This window comes from Gossypium arboreum, chromosome 13 (assembly GCF_025698485.1).
Source record: "Gossypium arboreum isolate Shixiya-1 chromosome 13, ASM2569848v2, whole genome shotgun sequence".
Lineage (NCBI taxonomy): Eukaryota > Viridiplantae > Streptophyta > Magnoliopsida > Malvales > Malvaceae > Gossypium > Gossypium arboreum.
In genome coordinates this window covers 25,261,641-25,285,552 of record NC_069082.1, presented here as the reverse complement: position 1 = coordinate 25,285,552, position 23,912 = coordinate 25,261,641, and the positions used below count along the sequence as shown (strand labels likewise).

At 31.5% G+C, this 23,912-nt stretch overlaps 1 non-coding gene across 1 annotated transcript; it reads right to left on the bottom strand.

Annotated features, from left to right (window-relative positions):
- Positions 1–5,976: 5,976 nt before the first annotated feature.
- Positions 5,977–6,083, bottom strand: LOC128287357 (small nucleolar RNA R71). Its single transcript, XR_008278057.1, has one exon. It is a non-coding gene; the product is annotated as a small nucleolar RNA R71 (small nucleolar RNA).
- Between the last annotated feature and the right edge of the window lie 17,829 nt (positions 6,084–23,912).

Sequence of the window (23,912 nt, the reverse complement as noted above, 5' to 3'; positions counted from 1 at the left end):
TCGTAAGTTTGTAACTTTAATTTAATAATGACTTTAACCAAAATTTATAAAATAATTGTGTGAAAAGAAGATAAAGAAATCTCACGAATAAATTTTTATCAAATAAATAAATAAACCTTCATTTTTGAATAGCATATACAAATATTAAACTAGATTATATTAATAAAACCCTAAAACTTTATTTAAAGAATCAAAACCCAAAATTTATCAGAATCTCAAAGATTCAACATAATATATAATTAAAATATCAAATCCATAAAATTTTTAAAAAATGAATCAATTCAAAATTAATAAAAAATCAATTCATTCTCAATGATTCAACATGACAAAGCTCGGACTCCACTTGTTAGATTTGTAAAATAAATCTAAAATAAAACTGAATAAACCAGGATTTATCATGTCAAATTATCAAAAATAAATCAAGAATAAAACTAAATGCGGAACTGTAGCTGAATCCGTGAATTAGTTTTACCAGATTTTGCGGATTTGATCTTCCAAATTAGCACACAAGAAATTCTAAGAATATCTTCTCTCTCTCCTAATGATGGGATATTAAAAAAGATATCTTGTGTATAATTTGGGGACCGTAACCTTAATATTTATAACCTTGGCATATTAGTTCTAATCAAATTTTAATTAGCCCATCATTAATTAGAATTTGATTAGAACTCAATTGCTAGAGTATCTACACATATTTGACCCATACTTTATTTAATAATTAACGCCCAATAAAATTTTAACCAAATTAGATCATTTTTAATTTCGGCTAACCTATCATGATAGTAAATAATAACACGTAATTACTCTTATTATATATGTGATGTTCATATTTTCCAACAAAGCACATAATAAAATTTCTTGAAGAAAGGTAAGCATCCTTACCTAATTTTTTTAAGCAACCTTTAAGTAATTAATATAATTTTGATCCATGCTTCAAATTAAGTTAATTATTTTAGGTTAAATTATAGAGTTAAAATTTAAAGGTCATAATCAGCTTTATGCTTTTATATTCTCCATACATTTGAAATGTAACCTTCATAATTTTTTATTAAAAATTTAATCACTCAACTTTTCAAATTTAAGAATATGAGTTTTGTTTGTAAAATCATTAAATTTTTCTATTAAAATTGTTGGTGTGACATTCTAAAATTAAAAATAATAATAATAAAGCTCACTTGTAGCCACGAGATAAGAAAATGGTAGGTGTAATAGACCTAAATTTAATAGAAAATTTTAACAATGTTAATAATTCTTAAAATTAAGCTTAACAATTTTAGTTATAATAAAGTATTTAGACTAAGGACCGAAAATGAAATTTAACCAATTTATATATAGTAGAAAGATAAAGGGATTAGATTTGAAATTTAACCTTTTATGTTAATAATATATATATGATAAACCGTAATCTATACATATTTTTACCCCATACTTGGCATATTTATGAATGATCTTTCCTTCTTTCTTAGTGAATTTAATGCTCCTAATCCTTTAATTTCATGTTTTATACTTAGGTGAGCATAGGAGAATAAAAAGAGCGAGAAACGGGCAAAAAAAAATGGAGAAAATGGGTCAACATGGGAAATCAACACGGCCTGGACTTTCTCACACGGGTAGACCACACGCCCGTGTTTATTTACCAGACTTTAATGCGGCCTAAGCCACCCCACACGGCCGTGTCCCTGTCGAGTCCAAGTCTAGTTCTATTCAGAAAATGCCACTTTTGAGGGTTTTGAAGCATTCTAAAGCCTATATAAACACCCGAGGAGGCACCTAGCAAACACACACGGAGTGGGAGGCAAGGAATTACTCGAAGAAAGTTGATTGATCCATCTCAGAAGCTGGATTCTCCTTCAAGACTGAAGATCTCCCTTAAATTTCCTTCAGGGGTTTTTGGGTTCCTTTATGTTTTGTTATTATTATTCTCCTGAGATGTTTTATTTTACACATATGAACTAAATTCCCTAAATACCTAAAGGGGATGAAACCTAAGACGGATCTCGTTACTATTTTTTGAATTATATGATAAATACTTGATTTGTTCTTAATTATGTGTTCTTAATTCTTGCTTTAATATTCCAGGATATTGATTCAAGTATTGATGTGCTTATTCAGAGGAGCAAAAGTCCCTGCCTAAGAGTAGATCTAGCATAATTAGCGGAGTTGATTGCACCCCTAGACATAGGGCGACATAAATCTGACTGATTAGGGTCAAACCTAATAAGGGAATCCATAGATCGAGTTAATGCAACACTAGGGTTTTAATTAGGAAGAGATTTCAATTAATCAACCTAGGGTTAGACGTTGTTAGTCTTGAGAGAGATAATAATATAAATTAGGGATTTCTACGGATCAAGTCAAGTGAATAAATCGTCTAGTTCAGAGTCAAATAACAAGTGAAGTCTAGGTAGATTCTTCCTTTGGTATTGTCTAAATCAATCAGTTTTCCAAAAAGTATTTCCCCAATTTAATTCCTGTGCATTCTTAGTTTAGTTAATTAGTTTAGATAAAGCAAATCCCCTTATTTTTAGGCTAGATAATAAAAAGAAGGTTAATACTAGTACTTTTAGTTCCTGTGGGTTCGACATTCTGGTCTTGCTATAAGCTATACTACTGTTCGATAAGTGCGCTTGCTTTTATCGTGATAATAGTTAGTTTTCAAGTATGATCAATCATAAATATAAAACTTATCACACACATCAAGTTTTTGGCGCCGTTACCGGGGAACTAAGATATTAGGAAAGCTTAATTTTTATTACTTTAGCCATTTATTTTATTGCAATTTAATTTTTTATTTTAATTTTTTTTATATCACTAAATTTTCTTTTATTTACTTCTGGCAGGTTTTTATAGGTTATGACTAAAAGAAACCTATCAAGACCTGTAACACCTCTAACCCGTATCTGTCGCCGGAATAAGGTTTTGGAGCATTGCTCGGATTTACATATCATTTAGCAAAAATTTCAGTTAAATACTTACCAATTCAATGCATCCTATAGATAAATATATTATAATTCAATCAATAGCTTGACACTTGTCTTAGCATCAATCAACATTGTTAGTATACTTACGCATATTTTATATAAACTCAACATTGATATACTTATTTTCTCAACACGTCACACTTGATTTTAATAATTGTCTCCACCTACATAATTTCCTTGTATCAATAAATCAAATATTATCATATATGTGCATGTCATGAAATATATCATTCTCTTACCGCTTAAAATCATTTATTTCATTATATTAAAATTTCATGTACCATAATTTCCATATATTTACGTATATTTATTCCGATAATAATTCATATCAAACTTAACATAAATCAAATTCTATATGCACATACTTTCCACACCATGTGTCCATATAACATGTACAAATCATTATATATAATTCAAACATATATGGTAATAATTCATTTCTTATTCATATTGTTTCATATTATACTGAATGTACTAATATTTCACATTCAATCCAATATAATATACAATTTAACATATTTTCATGCTCAATTATGATACACAAATTTACGACAAAATTGCAAAAATAACTGATTTAGGGGCATTTTGGTAATTTTTCATTTTCCCCGACTTTCATCTGATCTTGATCTAAATTGATAATTCCATTCAATTTATTAATTTAGACAATAAGTCAATTCATTTCCTTCAAATTGGTCATTTTTTATATCCTTACAAAATTGCCCCTAAAAATTTACTTTTATTCAATTTAGTCTCTGAGTCTAAAATATACAAATTAGCCATGCTAGCTAAATATTCATACATATTCTCCTCCTCCTCTCTATTCCTCATCCTTAATTTATATAACATGCTACAAGTAACATTATCAATACTTTCACTCTTCACTTATATGTATATTCAAAACTGTCCATTTGCGTCATAGTCACTAAATTATTTATATCTTGAGCTACAGACCTCAACATTAAGGTCGGATAATTTTCTATAAAACTAGACTTACATATCTTCTTACCATAAAATTTTCAGAATTTTTTTCTTAGCCAATAAGTACAGTTTATTCTTTAAAGTCACTTCTATTCTGCTGTCTGATAGTTCTGACCCTTCATTACTAAAAATTAATTATCTCCTCGTACAGGATTCAAATGATGTTTTCGTTTGTTTCTCTTGAAAATAGACTCATTTAGGATTCTAAACATATAAATTTAAGCCCCTAATTATTTTTATACAATGTTTTATGATTTTCCAAAGTCAGAACAGGGGAACCTGAAATCATTCTGACCTTGTCTCACAAAATTTATCATATTTCATGATTTACAATTCCATTGCTTACACCGTTTCTTCTATAAGAAACTAGACTCAATAATATTTAATTTCATGTCTAATTCAATTTCCACAATTTTTGGTGATTTTTCAAAGTTAGCCTACTGCTGCTGTCCAAAACTGTTTTAGTGCAAGATATTATTTACCATGTTTATAACACCCTTATTCCCTTTCTCTACAATATTTCCCATCACTTTCTCCTATTTCCCTTCACTAACTCATCAAGATCATAGAACGTTATCTAAGAAGACTCTACTATAACATTATTTCTATGTTTTCTCAATAATAACAAACTTAAAAATATATTGAAATATTGATGTACTTACCTTGTTCTATTGATTCCAATCTTTAATTTGATTTTCTCTGTCCTCCAGCTTCTATTCCTTAAATCCAATTTGATATTCTAACTCCCCATAGTCTCCTTAACATTTTTCTCCCTTGATAGCTATGGAAATTCTTTTGATTTCTAGGTGAAAATGGTGAATTTTTGGTAGAAGGACTAAATTGTAAAGAATGAAAAGTTTCTTTCTTCTCTTCTCTTCTTCCTAACGTGAATGCATGGAAAATGGATGAGAATTTCCTCATCTTTCTTTCTTTATATATACAAATAAAATAATAAAATATCATATAAAAAAATCAAATTAAAATATTAATAACTAATATTTAATTAATTAATTAATCTAAAATATCTCCAACATCATCATTACTTTCTAGATTTCTCTCTCTTCCAATTGACCATTTTGCCCTTTGTGATCTTTTAAAATTCCATTATTGAGTCATCACTTAATTTTGGTAAAATTACAATTTAGTTCCTCATAATTCTTCACCTATTCAAATTGGTCCTAATTCATCAATTTTTACTTGGTTTCTAGATCCTTCCACCCTTAAAATATTGGCACTATTAGCCCCTCAACTTTTTTATATTTACACTTTAATCCCTCAAATTTTGAGTATTTACTCTTGGGCCACAAAACTTTTCTCACTTCTACAATTTAATCCTTTCTTGAATCAATATGTCATAATATACTTCCCAGTGACATAACTAAATTTTCCTTTCCTTGTCACTTTATTTCCTTATTTTACTATATTAAGAGTAATATCTTACTGTATAAATTTTCGGGGTGTTACAGGACTATTACTTTTTGATAGTGAGATAAAAAGCACAGCTCGCAGAAACCAAAGAGAAATAAGGCGAAGCCTACGATACATAGAGGAAGGCCAGGAGGATGGTAGTCAAACTACAACAGGCTAAAAATCAGAATAATCAGCTACCTCCTGTGGTTGCCGCAGATCTAATAAATTAGAATCCTGCTCCTCGTACTATGTATGATTATGCTAAACCTACTTTGACAGGAGTTGAATCGAGTATAGTTAGACCTACTATTCTGCAAATAATTTTGAACTGAAAACTAACACGATTCAAATGATACAACAGTTTGTTCAGTTTGATGGTTTGCAGGACGAGGATCCAAACACTCATTTGGCGAATTTTTTGGAGTTCTGCGACAGTTTTAAGATCAATGGCATTTCTGATGATGCCATTCGCCTTCGGTTATTTCCCTTTTCATTGAGGAATAAGTCTAAACAGTGGTTGAACTCATTACTATGAGGGTCAATCACTACTTGGGAACAAATGACCGAAAATTGTTTACTTAAATATTTTCTGCCGGCTAAAACGGCTAAATTGAGGAATGATATCTCTTCTTTTGTGCAGATGGATCTAGAAACTCTTTATGATGCATGGGAGAGATATAAGGACCTATTGAGAAGGTGCCCTCACTATGTGTTACCTTTATGGTTACAGGCAGACTTTTCACAATGGTGTGAACCCCTCAACAAGGCAACTTATCGACGCAGCCGCCGGTAGAACTTTTAACAATATGACACCTGAAGAGGCTTATGAATTTATAGAAGAGATGTCACTGAATAATTATCAGTGGCAAGTCATGAGAACAAAGCCAATGAAAGCGGCCGATGTTTTCAACCTCGACGCGGTTACTTTGCTGTCTAACCAGGTAGAACTTTTAAATAAAAAGATTGACGGTTTGTATGGTTCTACTCAGGTACATCCAGTGATGAGGTGCGATTCAAATGGAGGAGGAGTACCGAGGAGGAACAAGCTCAATATATAGGTAACAATAATTCTAGACCTCAAAATAACCCATACAGTAACACTCAACTCCTCGTAGGGTGGCCAAGAAAATCAAAGACCACAACATCCCCCAGTTTCCAACAATCACCTTACCAGTAGAAAAAAAAGCTGAACCTTGAAGAGATGATAACGAAATTCATCTCGGTGTCAGAAACTCATTTTCAGAATATCGAAACAACACTTAAGAATCAAAAAGTGTCAATCCAAGGGCTCGAAACTCAAATAGGCAAGCTTACTAAACTGATTTCTGAATGACCACAAGGCAGCTTGCCGAGTAACACCGAATCTAACCCAAGGGAACAGCTTAATACGATTTTCGTTTGAAATAAAGAAGGGTTAGTTGAACCTCAACCAGAACCAAGGCAAGGAAATGTGGTAAGTAAAGGTAAGGATGAGGTGGACCACAGTGAGCGAAAATCAATAAGTAAAAAATACAAACCTCGTTTGCTATACCCTAGAGCAACAAGAAAAGACCACACAGACGAACAATTTGGTAAATCTCTTAAATTATTAAAGAAATTACATATTAACTTACCATTTATTGAAGCTCTTTCGTAGATGCCAAACGCAGTTAAATTTTTAAAGGAGCTTTTAGCAAATAAACGGAAGTTGGATGAGGCATCGCATGTGGAGTTAAGCGCAGGTTGCTCAGCCATTCTACAGAATAAGTTGCTCGACAAATTGAAAGATCCAGGGAGCTTTACGATTCCTTGTTTAATTGGTAACTTAGATGTTAATAATGTATTGGCTGATTTAAGGGAAAGCATTAACGTCATGCCCTATAAACTGTTTAAACAACTAGGTCTTGGGAAACCTAAACAAACTAGGATGAGCATTCAGTTAGCAGATAAAACCATTAGATTTCCTAGGGGTATCATTGAAGACGTAGTTGTCAAAATCGATAAATTTATATTCCCAATTGATTTTGTTGTTCTAGACATGGAAGAAGATAGTGACGTGCCTTTGATTTTAAGATGGACCTTTTTAGCAACTGCTAGAACTATTATTGATGTTGGTACAAGTGAACTCACACTTCGTGTGGGTGACGAAACAATCACTCTTCAAGCTCGTAATTCGAGTAACACATCAAATATTGAGGGTGGTTGTATAAATCATGTTACTAATACTGATCATGTGGTGCAACCTTCTTTGCAAGAAACACGTTCGAAGAGCATACATGAGCCATGTTTAAGTAACAACAAAGGACCCATCTATGAAAAATAAAGGCTATAGATCGAGGAACTAGATGAATGGTAGACATAGAAACTGAGAACACACAATAAACCAAAACCAGGCCATGACGGGCTCAATGTTTTATCAAATTAACTTAAGGTTGTAGACAAAGTACTATTAGATGCAGTAGACCCTCATATTACCACTTCTGAACCTAATGGAGCAATCCCTTTTACGGTACTTAACATTTTCCCATACGGTACATCGAGGTAACTCATTCCAAATTTGGCACTTTTAAGGTAAATAGTATTCGTCTAAAACCTTATTTTGATGAGATTGATAGTAGGAATGAGGAGTGTAAACTCCTCGCACCACCATGACCTCGTAATAGAGAAGTAAGTCAAGATTAGACTCTAAATAAGCGCTTCTCAGGAGGCAACCCAAGCACCAATAGTGTTGAGTTCTTTAAATTTTAGTTTTTAACATTTAAATCATTAACTGAGTCCGTGAACACAGGTTTTCCAAATCTACACGGCCAGGCACACGGGCGTGCCTTAGGCCATGCTCATACCATGGACAGGGACACGGTCGTGCGATATGGCTGTATGAAAACAGAGCAAAATTTTTCCCCAAACACAGGATTTGATACGTTGCCACGGCCATGCGACATAGCCGTAGGCAATCTTGCCAAATCAACACGGGCATGCGACATGCCCATGTCTTTAAACCGTGGTAAAAATTGAGAAATTAACACGGGCGTGCAACAAGCCCGTGCCCACCACCCATAGTGGAAATTGTCAAAATAACACGGGTGTGTATGACACCCCTAATGTGACCCTAGTCGGGAAGTGGTTTCGGGACCACAAAACCGAGTCATAAAAATAATTAACCGTCATAATTGATGCTTATTATATGTATATATGCATGTGTGAAAATTTCATATTTGAATTTTGTTAATTGCATGTGAATTTAGTTAATAGGACTTATGTGTGACACTTTTGAAATGTGATAGGTTAATCTGTAAGGATCAATTAGTGCATGAAATCAAAAGGGTGGACTTGCATGTCAATTCCCCCACTTAATTAGTAGTGGCCGGCCATGACATTGAGGATAGACAAAATGGGATGGGTAAAACATAATATAAACAATTTGTGATAACATGTTGTGGGAAGAACAATAAAATATGAGGGGAGTGGGAGGAGAAACCAAAGTTGTTTCATCCTTGCTCCCCCCCCCCTTTTTGATGTACCTAGAAGAAAAAAAAAAGAAAAAGGCTTCATCCTCTTTGTTCTTCTTGACCGAAAAATCAAAGGAAGAAGAAAGGAGTTCTCTTGCTTCATGTTCGGCTTGGAGGAGGTTTGGAAGAGGTAAGTACCTTGAAATTCTTGGAAAATTATGTATAAAGAAGGTGGTTAGTTCAAGTTCTAATCATTCAATGGCTTGTTTATTTTGTTAAGTTCGGTTTCAAGGTTTGATCAAATTATGGTTATATTTGACATGGTTGGTTTATTTTGTTATGCTTGTTATATGATAGGTATGATTTGTGTTTTGGTGATGTGTTTGTGATGTTGATTATATGATTCGAAAATGAGATATGTTAATGATGAAATATAATCGGCCATGGAAGTAGCTCATTTTGGAAGTATGATTTGTGGTATATTTGTTTTTTTTTTTGTGGTTGATTATAAAATTTGGCTTAAGTAAGGTAATTGGTAAAAGATGTGTTTATGATATAATACATATGCTTTCATAAGCTAAGTTACGAATATGTGATATCTTGCATATTAGTTGTTAAGGTAAGGTTTGAGATATTAACGTATGAATATGTTTTGTATACTATTTGATGTTCATTTAGGTACGGTTATAAATGATGCAATTAGTTTTGATTTAAATTGTGAAATTGGTTGAACTATTAAAGAATAAGTTTTATGACCGAATATATGGTTAAAAGGTTGGCCATGCATATGTATTTTGGAAATGGTAAAGGGTTGTATATTTATATTTGACTATCAACTGGTAAAATATGTTTTTACAAGCCTATGATATGTTTTGTTTGTGGTTAGGCAACTAATGTTTAAGTTGTTAAGTTACATGCTTGAGTTTAAAATGTGCCTTATATGTGGTTTATGAATTTGGTAAATGATAGATTGATATTTTGGATATTTCATTAGTCAAGTGATATTGTAACTATGGTATGATTTGATTCGGCACTTACGTGTAAAATTGGTAGTTATTATTTTGGTAAAATGTGCAAAATTTGGTAAGACCAAATTTTATACTTAAGCTTAAGTGAAGTTGTTAATGCTGTATATATATATATATATATATATATATATATATATTAACGATTAATGAATCATGTGGTTTGGCTTGACTTAGTAAATAGTGAAGAAATGCATATTTATACATAGTGTTTATGAAAGGTAGTTTTATAAATGTGATATGAGTATTTTGTTTGTAAATGAGTAGTAAATATGTTAAGAATGGTTCTAAAATGTATATGGATGCCGTGTGATTGTGTTTGATTGGGAAGTAAATTGTTTGATTTAGCTCAAGAGCTTAGAGGATCAAAGTCGGATAAGGGAAAAGAGAAAGTAAACGAATAGCCGTGGATATCTAGTCGTCGACCACTTCTGAGGTAAGTTTTAAGTGATTAAACGTTGAGTAAATTCAATCATAATAGGACACAATGAGTTGATTTAATAAGATATGATGTGGCCATGATATGTTTTAGACTCAAATGGTGAGTTCATAAGTGTTTGGACTTGGAAATTTAAGAGCAAATTGTAATATTTTGCTTAGGACAGCAGCAGTAACGTGATTTTAGAAAATCATCATAAATTTATGGTGTGGAATTATAGGCTGAATAAAATATGTAATCAAAGCTTAATTAGTCTAGTTTCTTATAAAAGAGACCGTGTGAGCAAAGAAATTTCCTATAAAGAGATATTTAAAGTTGAGTGAGACGGTGTCAGAATGACTCCAAAATCCCCTGTTCGGTTTTTAGAAAATCATTATAATTTGTACAAAAATGGTTATAAGATAAAATTTATATGCTTAGACTCCTTAATGAGTCTAGTTTCAAATTAAATCCAATAGAACACATTTTGAATTCTTACAATGAGAAATTTGATTCGTAATGAAGAGTGGTCAGATTAGTCAAACAGTGAAACAGGGGAAACTTTAAGAAAAATCTGGTATTGATTGGCCAAACCTAAAATTCTTAAAATTTTATGGATGGAAGATATATGAGTCTATATTCAGGGAAAATTAACGGCAATTGATTTTGAGTTTTTTAGCTCCAGTTATAAATAATTTAGTGACTATTGCCCAGGAAAACAGCTTGTAGTGAATATGTGAATTTGTTGTAAACATTGATGAAACTATTTGAGTTGCTTATAAGTCGTTATGAAAGTGATGTATGAGATAAGTATATGTGGTAAAGCCGAATGGCTAATGTGAAATATGTATGAGATAAGTATATGTGGTAAAGCCGAATGGCTAATGTGAAATATGTATGAGATATGTATATGTGGTAAAGCCGAATGGCTAATGTGAAATATGTATGAGATAAGTATATGTGGTAAAGCCGAATGGCTAATGTGAAATATGTATGAGATATGTATATGTGGTAAAGCCGAATGGCTAATGTGAAATATGTATGAGATATGTATATGTGGTAAAGCCGAATGGCTAGTGTGAAATATGTAGGCGATGTGTGTATATTGTGGCTGAATGACCAAATGTGAAAGGTGTGTATTATTAGATATTTGATGAGGCAAATGAATTACAAATATGACAGTCGATGTGAATTTTGTAACATGTGATTAAATGTACATGAAACTTGGAAATATATTCCGGGTAAGACCCGATGACTACGTGTGGAGATTATGTCCGGGTAAGACCCGATGACTACGTGTGGAGATTTTGTCCGGGTAAGACCCGATAACTTCGTGTGGAGATTTCATCTGAGCTAAAGGTCTCGCCGATAATTCGAGTAGAGGTTAAAGCTATAAGACTTCGTAATAAGAATTGCTTATAAATATATTCAATGCGAAAGGTTAAACAGGTATGTACTCCAAGTTTATATGTGAGCTTGATTTGAACTAAATCATAAGGTAGTTATGTGATGCATACGAGAGCAATCTATGAGACTATTCCTATGATTATATGACATCGGATCAATGTGAGAGGTTATGTGAAATTATACAATATATCCATGTCACATGAGCTCACTTTTATGTGAAAGTTTATCTGCCTATTGTATATGATGAGATGTGCATATTCGGTAAAGGGATGGTAGGCCCGAAGGAAGAGTGAAATAAAAATACGAACAACTATGTTATAATTTGATTGTTATCTGTTGACACTGCTTAAAACTTACTAAGCATTGTAATGCTTACTCCGTTTACTTTGTTTTCTCTGTTTTATAGATCTCATTTCGAAGCTACAGGCTCGGGGATCGTCAGCAACTAGTCACACTATCACTATCCACTGTTTGTTACTGTTATGTTTAGAATTATTTTATGGCATGTATAGAATAGACCAGTGGCCGAAGAATATTTTGGTTAATGTATATAAGCCATGCGAAAATGGCATTTTTTTTAATGTGTACTTATAGAAGTTTAAATTGTATCCCTGATTGTCTTTAGTACTTATCTAAAGGAATGTTCAAAAAAAAAATTTACTGTTCTGATATGAGTTTCAAGTCCGGTAATACCCCTTTACCTATTCCGGCGACGGATACGGGATTGGGGTGTTACAGTGTGTGTATATACAAACGGCCGCGGGAGAAGCGAACGAAGTAGGACATGACCGTGCGACACGGTCGTGTGCACCAACACGCCCAAAGAACATGGACGTGGGCCGAATTCCAGACACGCCCAAATTTGAAAACCACGAAACACACGGGCTAAAATAAAGGCACACGGGTGTGCCCCACGGCCGTGTGCCCCAATATCTATATAAACCCCCACAATTCATCATCATCATCATCCCTTTCCCTAATACCCTAACCCTAACCACTGCTCTCTCCGCCGCCGTTGCCACCTAAGCTCCGACCATCACCCCAAAATCCACCCTTTCTCCTCCCTTTTCCTCTATATGCATCAAAATCTTCTCTCTTGTCCTCCCTTCCCTACACATTCCTTCATTCTTCTCTCTTTCTCCACGCCATTTATTTATTTTATTTTATTTTTATTTTTAATTTTATCTTTCTTTTAATTATTTTTGAAGACTTATGTTTTTATACTTTGAACTATGTTTATCCTAATGGTTATTATTGAGTAAGCCTTAATTCTTATTACATAGTAGGTTTATTTTCTTATTAGTAACTCAGAAACATACCTTTCATTGGTCATATCTACAAATCCAGCCTTCGCTATTCTAAGGATTTCATTCAAAAATTCAGGGAAGTTTCGCTTCTATCCCTCTCTTTTGATATTATGCTTATATGATTATTATATATCTCTGTACATTGAAGACAATGTACATCTTAAGTGTGGGGAGGTTTTTTATGTGATTATCAGAAATCCCTGAATTTTTATCTTATTCTCAAATAATTTTCTCATATCATTATTAGAGTGAATTCTGATTGATTTATGATTTTTATTGATATGTTTTTGAAATAAATCATAGGTAATTATGCATTGATTATTTAAACTTTAAAGAAATTAGAGAATCAAGCATGATAAGTTGACTTTTGAGAATTAAAAATTGCTAGGTTATTTCCCTGAATTGAGGTATTATCTTGAAGTTTTGAATTTACAGGATTGACATCAAATACCCGCATATTTCGTGAGATTTTGAGCCTTTTAGAGCATATATCTTTCTTACTCACTAATTTTATTGGTTATAAGTGAGTTAACATTGATTCATTATTCTAGAACTTGCTTCGATTATACATGTCAAGACCACACCTTTGATATGATATACGAAAATGATAAAGACACTTAGGTTTTAACTCATTTACCCCATAAAAGCCTACCCACATAATTGACCCCTAGTGAACCCCTTTGGACCTTAACTTTTATTTCTTGATTTTACCCTTAATAATAACCCACAACTTAACCCTTTTTGATCCATTAAGAATTTCTCCGTTTTTATTGACTCCTTTTTATCGAGATTTGATTTAATTAGTTACCTAACTTTGTTCTTTCATTCCAGTTGCTGAATTATTTCTTATTATGTATTTTCCATCATTGATTTGTTCTTAAAAAAACTGTATAGTTACAATTATTTATTGAGCTTGGTTAAGTAAAGTTATTATATTGAGAAAAAGCTCTCATCATTTGCCTTTGATAGCCGAATTCTGGCACTTTCTTGTAATTTAGCAATTTGATTCATCCTTCTAAGTTTGGTAATTTATTAAATTAATCTCGATTCTAACCCTCTTTTGCATTTTTTATCCACACCTTTAACCCAAGCCCCATTACAACCCTGCTTAAGACCTTTTGATTTGTGTATCATCTCATTCAATGTGGTGAAAATTTGATTTTTCATGCAAGCTTATTGTAATAAATTTTCATGTTTGACTAATGAGTGCTTAATCATTGAACCTTAAACACACTGAGTGATTTGAGTGAACCTTTAGTGAGGCTGCCAATCAATGTAAATTTGGAATTAAATATAATTACTTAGATAAAGGGGGATGCCTATAATTTTATGATTAAAATGCTCAAGTTTGACTATTTGTAACCTTAATGTTCATTTAGTTAAATTTTCAATGTATGACTTCTTGTGGATTATTTTGAAACATTATTGATAAGAATTATAAGTTGAGAAGAATTTATTTTGATCATGAGTTGAGGATTTTGCTTGAGGACAAGCAAATGCTTAAGTGTGGGGATATTTGATAAACCATAATCTATACATATTTTTACCCCATGCTTGGCATATTTATGAATGGTCTTTCCTTCTTTTTAGTGAATTTGATGCTCCTAATCCTTTAATTTCATGTTTTATACTTAGGTGAGCATAGGAGAGTAAAAAGAGCGAGAAACGGGCAAAAAAAAAAAGGAGAAAATGGGTCAACGTGGGAAATCAACACGGCCTGGACTTTCTCACATGGGTAGACCACATGCCCGTGTCTATTTAGCAGACTTTAATGCGGTCTAAGCCACCCCACATGGGCGTGGTACACGGCTGTGTCCCTGTCGAGCTCAAGTCTAGTTCTACTCAAAAAAGGCCACTTTTGAGGGTTTTGAAGCATTCTAAAGCCTATATAAACACCCGAGGAGGCATCTAGAAAACACACACGGAGTGGGAGGTAAGGAATTACTCAAAGAAACCTGATTGATCCATCTCAGAAGCTGGATTCTTCTTCAAGACTGAAGATCTCCCTTAAATTTCCTTCAGGGGTTTTGGGGTTTCTTTATGTTTTGTTATTTTTATTCTCCTGAGATGTTTTCTTTTACACATATGAACTAAATTCCCTAAATACCTAAGGGGGATGAAACCTAAGACGGATTTTGTTACTATTTTCTGAATTATATGATAAATACTTGATTTGTTCTTAATTATATGTTCTTAATTCTTGCTTTAATATTTCAGGATATTGATTCAGTATTGATGTACTTATTCAGAGGAGCAAAAGTCGCTGTCTAAGAGTAGATCTAGCATAATTAAGCGGAGTTGATTGCACCCCTAGACATAGGGCGACATAAATCTGTCGAATTAGGGTCAAACCTAATAAGGGAATCCATAGATTGAGTTAATGCAACACTAGGGGTTTTAATTAGAAAGAGATTTCAATTAATCAACCTAGGGTTAGACGTTGTTAGTCTCAAGAAAGATAATAATATAAATTAGGGATTTCTAAAGATCAAGTCAAGTGAATAAATCGTCTAGTTCAGAGTCAAATAAAAAGTGAAGTCTAGGTGGATTCTTCCTTGGGTATTGTCTAAATCAATCAGTTTTCCAAAAAGTATTTCCTCAATTTACTTCCTGTGCATTCTTAGTTTAGTTAATTAGTTTAGATAAAGAAAATCCCCTTATTTTTAGGCTAGATAATAAAAAGAAGGTTAATACTAGTACTTTTAGTTCTTATGGGTTCGACATTCCAATCTTGCTATAAGCTATACTACTGTTCGATAGGTGCGCTTGCCTTTATTGTGATAATAGTTAGTTTTCAAGTACGACCAATCATAAATATAAAACTTATCATGCACATCAATATATAAAAAAAAGCCATGAACACTTGGCCTTCCTCTTATATTTGGAATTTAGTTCCCTTAATTTTAAGCATAAAATTTTATTCGTATATTTTTTGGACTTAAAAATAGATCCAATTATTATCGCCATTAAATTATTTTTATTAAATTCTCTGGTGAGACATTTAAAAAATAAAAAGAAAATCACTTGATAGTTGTGTAATAATAAACATAAAATTGAAAATGGATATGTATAAGGACTAAAGTTGAAATGTGACCATTGTTCTAATGTTAAAAAGAAAAAAGAAAAGAAGAAGAAGCAATGTAGACCCAAAATAAAAAGGAAAGTCATGCGTCGGTCTCTAAGGCCCTTAATATTGTATAAAAAAAATATTAATGTGCCCATGTGTCAACAAGGGAAGGTTCCTCATGGCTTTCCTTTTATATATAGTTATATAGATGATATAGATATAACTAGTTTTCTATCTCGTGCGATGCACAAAGTTGCTTGTTTGTTCTATAAAATCATTATTATTTAAATATTGGTGTTAGCTCAATTGATCCTCGAAAATAACCAAGAGGGTGCTGAATTGGCTTTCTAAAATTTCGGTGAAATGGAGATAATGAACACAACAATATATAGTGATTTGGACTAAATTTCCTACTCCACTACCTTAGTTTTCCACAACTAAGGATTTTCTCAAATTCACTAATTTGACAACATTTGAGGACAAGGTTTAACCTTACAATTCCCTTAAAATTTCTACCTAAAATCTTAAAATTGCAACTCCCTTCAGCTTTCTACCCAAATCTTAAGACTCAACCCTCTCAAAGAGAATAACAAATAAGCAATCAAAGAAATGATCCTCACAAGATTAGGATGTTTGCCAAGTAAGCACAAATACAAGGAAAACACTAGAGCTAATAAACAATACAATGAATGCTCACAAGTGTTTACAAGAAGAAGATAAAGAATTGAAGCATAAAGTGATTGGTAATGGATTTTTAATGTATCTTGAAACACTTGATCTATTATAATCTCACTTGTTGCGGTAGAACATTTAAAAGCTAGTATTTACTCTCTAATTGATTTTGAACTGTTGTGGTTGTTAAGGAATTGAATAGAGCCATTGGGGATTAAAATACCAGATCACTAAATTCACCTACAACAAAAGATATTGATATTTTTTCTACGAGTATCAATACTATTAACATTTAATGCTTGATTCAATGACAGTTAAAATTTAGTTTACAATGATACCAAAGTTATTTTATCGATACCTGGTAAAAGGTATCGATATTTTTTGTAATCGTTTGAATAATCATCAAGTCAGAATGCAAAAACGGTATCAATAGCAAAGATGGTATGGATGAAAATACAATAGGTATTGATACTTTTTGTAGGGAACAATTTTTCAATTGATTTAAAGGTCTTTCAATTGAGTTAAAAGAGTTTAAATCATTTCTGAACTTTGTCCAAAATTTTTGTAAGTGTTTAAAACATTTTCTAAGATGTTTGAAAGTCTTAAAATGATTTTTATGTTTTAAACTTTATAATTTCTTTGTCTAAAAACAAACATTACTCAAAAATATTTTTTTTCTTATATCAAAACAATTCATTAATTAAAGTTAGTTTAACAATCTCCCCCTTTTTGTTATAACAAAACATTTTGATAAATTTGTTTCTGATTAGAAATACTCCCCCTTTCGGAAATTCAATTTCAATTTAAGGCTCGTTTTTATTTTTGAAAAACTGGTCACAAAATTGTTGAGATTAAATATATTATCATCCAATAACCACTTTATCTTTATTTTCCCTTTTTGTTTTATAAAAAAATAAACAAATAAAGCTTAAAAGGAAAAGAAAGTGATTAGTCCAAAGACAGATATTTAAAAATAAAGAACAAGTGAACTAAAATTTGCAAAATAATCATTAAAGTATCTTAAAATACCAAATACACATTAAGGTACAATCACATAGAAATGGAAAAGAAAAGAAAAACTCAAAGGATGCAATCATTTTAGCCATTTCTAATGATTTCATACACCTAATTGTATAGAATTAAAGCATAATGTATATGAATCATAGAAGATCATAAAATATGTAAAAATTGAATATTTACATCAATTAAAGTCTAATTTAACATACTCAAAGGCATTCAAAAATCATTTAAACTAGAGCAAATAGGTTAAAAATATACTAGACATGTAATATCAACTTCCCCTAATTTGTTCATGATTTTTCAGTCAATTCTAAGTTAAAAAACATTCTGAAAACGTCAAAGTGAACAAATTCATTTGAACACAAAATGAAGGCAAGGTAGTAATACCTATTTCTCTCCTAAGTGTCCAAAACCTTTCATTATCTAGTGGTTTGGTAAAAATGTCCGCTAATTGGTTCAAAATTTCAACAAATTCTATAACTACATCTCTTTTCTTAACATGATCTCTAATGAAATGATGTCTTATTTCAATATGCTTAGTTCAAGAATGTTGGATGAGATTTTTAGTAAAACAAATAGCACTAGTATTGTCACACATGATAGGAATAATATCTATATCAATTCCATAGTCCTTAAGTTGTTTTTTCATCCATAAAACTTGAGCACAACAACTACTGCCAAAAATGTATTCCGCTTCGGTGGAGGACAACGTTACACTATTTTGTTTTTTTTTAAATCATGAAATTAACATGTTGCCTAAAAATTGAAAAGTATCAGAGGTGCTCTTCCTATCTAGTTTGCAACCTCTAAAATTTTCATATGAGAAAGCATGTAAGCTAAAGGATGAGTCTCTAGGATACCAAAGACCTAAATTAGGTGTGTCTCTAAGGTACCTAAAGATTCTCTTAATGGCTTGTAAATGAGATTCCTTAGGACAAGATTTATATCTAGCACACAAGCAAACATGAAACATAATGTGAGGTCTACTTGTGATAAGGTAAAGCAAAGAACCAATCATTGACCTATATAGTTTTATACACATTTACCTTCTTCATCTTTGTCAAGCTTTGGAAAAGAGCTCATGGGTGTAGCTTGTGGTTTGATATTGTCCATCCTAAACTTCTTGAGCATATCCCTTGTGTACTTAACTCGATTGATGAAGATTTCATCCTTCCTTTACTTGATTTGGAGTCCCAAAAAGAATGAGAGCTCTTCCATCATGCTCATATCAAATTCACTTTCCATTAGCTTGGAAAGTTCTTGACAAAGAAGATCATTAGTAGCTCCAAAAATAAAACATATATTTGAACTATTGACAAATCCTTATCTTTTATTTTAATAAAAAATGTTGTTTCAACCTTCCTTTTATAAAAACCTTTTTCAATAAGAAAATTTGATAATCTTCATACCAAGCTCTATGTGTTGGATCTAGTGCCCGGAGTATATTATAATCGTTTGTAAACTTGTAATTTTTTTTAATAGATTGGTTAATAAAACAAATTCATTGATTGTATTAATATACTTTGTATAATTGTCCTCACATGGTTTTTGCACACAAAGAAAAATGGATGCAAATGTTGCTCATTGGTTATCTAAATGTTTAACTAATACTAAGCGGTATTACGTGGTTGGATCTGTTAGAGTATGCCCAAAGATCAATCATAAGATGATTGTAATCACATACTCATTTTATATTTTTTATTAATATAAGATATTTCCATTATTATTTCGGTTTCTTTTTCTGTGTATATAAATAAATTGAATTGTAATAAAGTCCTAAGAAAATATGATTAATCTTAAAAGGTCCTTAGTTAAGTATTATTGTAGGCTTGGACAACAAAAATGCATTGAGACTAATGTATAGTTGATTGATGACAAAGAGTTGTCATTGACATAAGGATGCAAAAATCAATACATGAGTATGTGTTAGAGAACAACATATTGGACTAACCCACTATGAGTAGATTTTTTGGATTATTATGTAATAGTTGCAATATTACTCATAGTGATAACTATGTATATGATCCTCAGATTTGAGATCATCATTGTCCCAACATCATAAGTCATATATTTTGATACAGTCAAAATGTCTACTGTGACAGGTTGTACTATAAAGACTGATGTTGGATATACCACAATCCATGTAGTGGGATATGGTTGATCAAGATAGGATTTATCTTTCCTATATAATAGGAGTAATATCTTAGGCCTCTTGATGGAGTGAGACTAGAAATACATGGCCATGCTCAAATAAGTTGATTGAGATATCATACTTATTTGTTTATTATAGTCTGCTTAGAAAATCAAGAAATGTAACATTGGATTATACAAGTGTGATTATTCTATAACTTGTGTCCAATCTAGATATTAAGGATAAAAGGATATAATACATGAAAAGATTATCACAGAAAGGTTATGTCGAATCACGACTTCTTCTAACTTGGGTGGCAAAGATGCATTGCTAGATGTCACTCACTGTTTGTAATGTTAGAAACGTTTTAGTATTACTACCAACGTTAAAATAGCCTACAAGGTCACACCCCATAGTTGAAACGAATAGAATCCAAATACATTTGGTATTATATTTAGTCGTCACTTGAACTAAATTAATTGTTGAATTAATTTAATAGTTAAATATTAAACACATTATATGTACGAACTTGTTGTTAACAAATAGAGAATATAGATAAAATTAATATATGAATTTGATTTATATAAAATATTAATTGTATATATTTTACGAATTTATTAATATAAACAATTATATTAATTAATTTCAATCAAAATATAAAAGACATGAAAATTAATATTATTTTGGAAATAATATAATTAATATATGGATTTGATTCATACAAAATATTAATTGTATATATTTCACGAATTTATTAATATAAACAATTATATTAATTAATTTTGGTCAAAATATAAAAGACATGAGAATTAATATTCTTTTGGAAATAATATAATTCTTTTTTCTTTTAACTTTCCATTTGTCTTCTCTATTAATAAGGGAATAATCACATATTTTTTGGAAAGAATATAATTCCTTTTTCTAACTTTCCATTTGCTTTCACTATTAATAAGGGCATAATCCTAGTTTTCCATTTAATATGTGACATCAAAGAAAATAAAAAGATGATAATCCCTTAGTGTGTTAAGGTTACTAACTTAATAATTTAAAAGGTTTAACAACCATTTTTAATTCTCTCTAAAAAGTTCAAGAGAAAGTGGTTGTTCATTTTTTACGGGGTGGACAACGTAAAGGCTGAGATGTTTTCATTGTGGCTTGGAATCGACATCGAATCACTAGCATCCTTTCAATGTTTTCACTAAAGAAAGTATATTTTCAGTCCGCTTTCAACCCGATTCATTTCTCGTACATGGCTTCGTGGTTGATGATCACCAGAATAACTTTTTCGCTATGCCACAGGGCATACCAACAATCCAAGAGTGGTACCAAAAGCACTTGTACGATACGGATTTAAGATTAAATTTATTGGTTGATATGACTATATGAGATAGATGTTGCATACTATGTTTGATATGTACCATGGTTGGAAATGTATGGTTATAGCCCAATAGCCCATTTAAATTATTTTTTGCAAACGTTGTAATTTTATAAATACGGTATGTGTGTTAGGCCTTTCTATATTTCTCTTGTATTTCTCTTCTCATATTACTCCCTCATATGTAAAACGATTTTTTATAATTGTAAATTGTACGAGTTGATACAGGCTAGAGGAAAAGAAGGTTGGGCTACCAAAAGTGGAAAAGAAGCTAGAGAAGTGATATAAACCCTTAGGATTCCCTACGGTTCTCCCATTGGCTTAAGAGGAACCACCTTAGTTTTATGGGTATAACCATTGCATTTATTTACTGCTTTATGATTTTCTTGTATATGATACAATTGGTAATATGTTAGCATGCATGTTATAGGATATCAATAAGATCAATTAAAGGATTAAATGGACAAATGTTGACCATTAATGGTGAGATTAATTTAATTTAAAAACCCGCTCAATAAAATATTACGTTAAAATTTCCTTAAGACTTTGTAACAAACCTAAATTAGAAATCATTATTTAACTAAATTAATATACCACTTAAACAGCCCCCAAATACCCACTTATGGGTTCAACCCAAACATCACAATTATAACGATCTTTTAGATCTAAACTTGTGACAGCCCTAAATTGACCCTAGTCGGAAAGTGGTTTCGGGACCACGAAACCAAGTCTTATAAGTAATTAAAAGTTATATTCTGTGTTTATGATGTGAGTAAATGCATGTGTGAAAGTTTCATGCATTAATTTCATCATTTTTATGTGAATTTATTAAAATGGACTTATATGAAACATTGTTGGAAAGTGATAGGATAATCTTACAATGGTCTATTAGTACATGCATTGAAAAGAGTGGTTTTGCATGTCAATTTACCCATAATAAACATAGTGGCCGGCCAAGAAATGATAATGCTTCACTAATTCAAATTTAAAATAATTTTATATTAACAAATGATTTAATAATTGTAATAAAATGAATTAAATAAAAGAGAAGAAAGAGGATGGCGTTCATCTTCTTCTCCTACCTCTCTCAAAGCCGAAACAAAGATGAAAAATAAGGGAAAATTTACCTAGAGCAATTCGGTATTCATCTTTAGCTATTAGGAGGTAAGCTTTGAATTTGTTGATTTGGTTTTATAATATGCTAAGTTAAATTGTGGATGCACTCTTGGTAATGTCAAGAAAGTTGAGATTTCTTATGGTGATTTGGGCAATATGCCGAATGATTAAGTGTTAGAATTAGGGGTTATTTTCATGTTGTATGGAACAATAGGGGAATGACTAGAATGGGGTAAAGATTTTTGGATGAGTAGTTTAGAGGCACCTTGTACATTCGGTCAAAAATTGAGTTTATTTAGAATGTTAATTTCTTCTTCTATGATTATTTTCCTTGCAGGTTAAATGGTTCTTGATAGGGGCAAATGAGTTATGAGAGTTTTTATAAATGTATGAAGTTCAAGGTGCAAAAATTTTAGTCTTGATGTTATGAATAATTCGATTGAAATATGGAGAATGGGAGTTGTCATTTAGGTTAAGATCAAAGGAATGATAAATAGCCACTAAAGGGTTAAATGTGTGAAATTTAAGGTATAAGAACCCATAGGTAATTACATAGGTAATGTTAAAAAAATTAATGTGGTATATTCGGCCATGTAGAGTATATCCTAGAGATATTATATTTAATTCCCTATAATCGGCTAAATGGGTGATAATGGTTTATAATGTTGAATTGAATTATGATTATGTACATTAGAATTAGATATAACAAAAACTATGTGAATTTGGATGTAATATTACATTCGACCTAGAGGCATTAGATGAACATTTGTGGAAATTTCAAAGTCTTGAATAATGGTAATTGTAAGATGATGTAAAAATCATTGAATTATATGTATAAGTATTTAGCAAAGTGATCAAACTACCGAATTTAATTATCCTAAATCAAGAACCCAAAGGAGGGGAGTCAAGCAAAGGCAAAAACAAAGAATATTGAGTAGACGGTTGGAAATCATTTCGAACTATATAAGGTAAGTACATAAGCTTTCATGAGATTGATTATATATATATATATATATATATATATATATATGCATTTATAATTGTGGTCGTATGTGCCAATTGAGTTAATTAAATTGTCTTACTATAAGGAATCGATACTAGCACTACGTGTGCATAGTTGAAAGGCACTATGTGTGCTGATTTGAATGTTAAATTCGTGATTGAATTTTCGGGCACTAAGTGTGCGGTGTATCTTGGCACTATGTGTGCGAAAATCACAGTGCACTATGTGTGCGAATTCGGTTGATGGTTTAAGTAGCATATGGAAAGCATATAGTGTTTGTGCTATTAATTGAAATATCAAAATGAGGCATGAAACGAATATGCATGAGTGTATATAATTTGACATTGTTTTATACATTGAGAGAAGGTTTTAAAGCATTTGGTTGGTTGATAGTTGATTAGATAGTAAGCCTTGGCCTGTGGTTGGGTCAGTAAAATATGTGAATGTAACATAATTCGGCATGATTGAAATTGGTTGATTTTATATTATTTTTCTCGTAATCTCATATCAACGGTATGTATATTATTGCTTATGACTTACTAGGTTGAATACTCATTTTTTTTGTTTGTTTGTG